Source organism: Anneissia japonica, unplaced genomic scaffold (genome assembly GCF_011630105.1).
Source record: "Anneissia japonica isolate Jap-2015-1 unplaced genomic scaffold, ASM1163010v1 scaffold1587_len1432017_cov164, whole genome shotgun sequence".
Classification (NCBI taxonomy): Eukaryota; Metazoa; Echinodermata; class Crinoidea; order Comatulida; family Comatulidae; genus Anneissia; species Anneissia japonica.
The window spans coordinates 624,534-628,501 of record NW_022713643.1 but is presented as its reverse complement, the minus strand read 5'-3'; the positions used below and the strand labels follow the sequence as shown (position 1 = coordinate 628,501).

Here is a 3,968-nt window from a genome sequence, read left to right as displayed (position 1 = left end):
ATATATAAAGTATATATTTATTCATATTTGTCCAAATTATTTGAAATTGGAAAATTTGGCGGGGCCTGGGAACGCGCGGCAGACATGTACCGGTACGGATACGTTGTCCTTTTTCCCGCCTAACTATTATGCGAGTGTATGCACAGCTAGAAAACCCAGTTAGATTGGACATGATGTAGCAGAGTTATTAGGTGGACACTTCAGACACGGCACATTATGTTCTTCATCAATAGGTAAATAAATGTATAGTTTCTGTGTCTATAAAAGAGATTTTTATCTCTACAGTTGGTTTAGCAGCGAAAATAATGACACATACTGGTGTATTTCATCAACGTGACAAAATTACTTTCTATGAATGATTCTAACTTAGATGTGTTTGGTTTACATTGAACTTTCTCTATGATTAAAGATTATTAAGTTTAAAGCGATGTTTACAGAAAGCATTGAGGTTAAAGACAATTGTCGAAATTCCATAATCATGTGTTTGCCAGTAATTACGCGTTTGGACGTGCAAACTATTAGATGAATATTCAACAATCAATTGTGAATAGAGTATGCATTAGCTAGGTTAAATGCCTTTTCTTGAGTACACGAATTAACATAGTCAGCGCAGGTTAATCACATAAGTTGAGGATGAGTTAATTATCAGTCTATTATTTGTATGAAAGCTGTCCAACTAGTCAACAGTGAGTGAACGATTGTTCTTTTTTAGGTCGCTAAGCAATGCTGAGATGAAATTGCAAAGCGAACCAATTTGAAGCAATGATATATGTATTTATTTTATCTCTGTGTGATTATATTCATGATTAATACTATTTTCATTTGTCAATCCTCGAAAAATAATCATTCATCATGCTGATAATTATTTAATGGCAACCTTGCTCTCTCTGGCAAACACTTTATGCTATTATAAAGTCATCAACGTAGTATCCCTAGATATAAATGCGTAAGGTGCACAGTGTGGGCAGGTATAGCTTTTTTTTTTATCATACAGTACTCTATGGCATACATAACTTGTTGTTTCTTGTAAACCTGGTCGTTCACTTAGATCCTATTCTCGCATGCTTCTTACACCTGTAACATCCAGAACAAAGTATGGTTCTGGTTGTGATGGCTATAATGGCTTTCGATCTTCTGCCAGTGCAGCATTATTATGAACCAACTCCCGATATTTATTTAGAAGGCCAGCAATGTCCTGGACTATGTTTAAGGACCGCATAAAAAAAGCATCATTTCACTTTGTCTTTTATTAGGCCTATTTGTTACATTTTGTTTGTAATGGAGCTCTGAGAAATGATTATAGGGCGTTATATCAAAAACCTGTATAGGCCTATTAGTATTATTATAATAATAATAATAATAATTATTATTATTATTATTATTATTATCATTATTATTATCATTAGTATAAAGTGTAAAATTTGCTGAAGGGGCCTTTGTTTACACGTGCATGATCCGTTGAAATATGTAGCCACCATTTGTATCTATTTTACCGTTTAGTTACTCTCTTACGACGTAAACACGACTTGGTTAGCTTATATTTATGCAATTATATCTTGCTAATACCTGGAAAACACAAACAGATATAAAACGCACTCATACGATTTGTCTATTCTGTCTGTGTTATAACTTTAGGAAAGTCTTCTTCAAGCATTCAATTAAACATACCAACGCTTAAGCTTTGCCCAGACTGTTACATTTAATTTGACAAAAAGCTGTTGTATGCCCATATATAGTCATGATGTGCCTATATATGGTCATGATGTGATGTCATTATGACCATATTTATGCATGTCAAGTATTATTTATGCATTTGATAACTTCTTAATTGAATTTTCAACTGAAATGTAATAAATAACTTAAATGTAACAAAGTAAGCAGTATATTTTAGCTGTAACTTCTGATCGTCTTGACTATACTTTTTAAGTTTATGTTAACAATAAAATTGTTAACAATTTAAAAAGGTTACTTTTTTCAACAACTAGATTTTGATGTACATACAGCACCACGTAAGCGTCACTTAGAGTGACGCTTACGTACACTAATAGGTGGCGCTGCGCACCGTCGCTTCAACGATCGATGGCAAAATCATTATGTACGTAATGACCCGGTACAACATAATCCAAAGAAACGCAAAATAAATATAACAACCGGAAAAAAAACCATCATAAGATTCGCTTCTGATCATGATAGATTGCTTAATAAATTTTAACTCGCTAATGAGAGAACCAAACTGGATAATTACATGAAATTTTCAACTTCTACTAATCCAGAACCGGACATAATGGAATAAGAATATGGATAGTGGCGGATTCATTTGTTTTGGGTGTATTGTTTTAGATATTACAACGCTAATAGATTATGTCACATGTCAAATATATCTATTTCTTTCTCAAACCACAAAGACTGATCTATTTATCAGGCAATGAAGAAAGTTATTCGTTTATAATCTGCGATATACTCAAGATGCTCTTAATGACGTACGTTGAAGTTCAAGTTCAAATTTTTATTGTGTTCCATACAACACAAAATGGTATAAAACAAAACCGGTTGCTGGATAAGGTAAAAACTGGATAAACGTTAACAGAGACTACAATAAAAGGATAAAATATTTTTAAAATCAAGACTTGTTAAAAATATAATGGTTAAAAATTTGAAAAGGTATTCCAAAAGATACATATAGGCTATATATAGGTTATATAAATGTAGTTTAAGTTATACTAATAATTGACAAATGACTTGATGTGTGAAATATATATACATATATATATATATATATATATATATAGGCCTATATCACAGAGGAATTAATAAGTATAAACATACCTATTAGTAAAATATTTTCAGAAAGAAATTGTATGAATCTAATTGAAATTTATTTGATTTAACTCAATTGTATAGGTCTATATTCTGTATTTGATTTACTGTATATTATTTGGTCTTTGTTCTTATTTGCGAATTTGAGAATAACATATTCTATAATAAAGTAGGCATATATATGATATATATTAAATTATATATATACGGTAATATTTAATATATAACTTACATTTCTTTGGTGTTATTCTAGCCATGAAACTTTTAGGCCTACATTTTAGTTTCTGTAGGCAAATATAAATTGTAATTTGCAGTAGGTGTGACTATGTAATACCCTCTATAATACAGCAAAGTAATACACTGATTGTAAAATAATAATTTTCCATGTTTGAAAAGTGTGTAAAAATAAGAGCAAAATAAGAACAGTTTGAGCCTGAAATCGGCCAAAAAATAAAAACACTGAACCTGGACAAAATTGTACTAGTTCTTATTTCAAAAGTGTATAGATAGAACGGGTAGACCGAACTGCTGCGTCTTTTATACTTCAACTAAGTCGACTGCAGCAGACAGATAATTGGGTCATACACAGCACCAAAGATTTCAAGGGCACATTGATGGTTATTGACAATCAACGAACATTGTAATTAGCGTTGACCTATATACGAACAATGGAATAGAAATACTATAGGATACAGTACAATATTCAATATTTTGGAATTTATTGTTTTATATCTGTCTCTTATACACATCTAGATGTGTATAAGAGACAGATATTATATAGGATGGTTTGCCAGTGGAAGCAGATCAAAGAGCTGTTTTCAACACAAACAATTTCTTGAGGTGCTAAATGTACTTTGACCTCTTTGTGGGGTGCTGAGTGTTCCGATGTTGTCAGACAATTTCCAGCAGGGTCTGGAGGTTAGGCCAAGAACATTTTTAGAACTTTTATAGTTTTGGAATTGTTTACAAATTTACTCAAACAATTTGTGTTCAACAAGTGTATCCAACAGGGAGGCTTGGTCAGGCCGACAATGGCTTCAGCTCCCTCCATCTGGCACCTATTTTTATTCATTTTTTTTCTGTCTTTAAATATTTGTTGTATTTTATCTTACAGTTTCAACGCCAGAGTATCATAAGAAAGGGACAAAACC

The 3,968-nt window shown here is 31.9% G+C and overlaps 1 long non-coding RNA gene across 2 annotated transcripts in view; it reads left to right on the top strand.

The window, feature by feature from the left end:
* LOC117108692 overlaps positions 1-3,968 on the top strand; it is a 21,243-nt gene that overhangs the window by 2,068 nt on the left and 15,207 nt on the right. The window contains exon 1 of one of the 2 annotated variants that reach the window (XR_004445398.1): positions 590-686. The exons of the other annotated variant lie outside the window; for it this stretch is intronic. This is a non-coding gene — a long non-coding RNA (uncharacterized LOC117108692). Of the gene's footprint in view, positions 1-589; positions 687-3,968 lie in introns of those variants that run through there. 2 annotated transcript variants of the gene reach the window in all.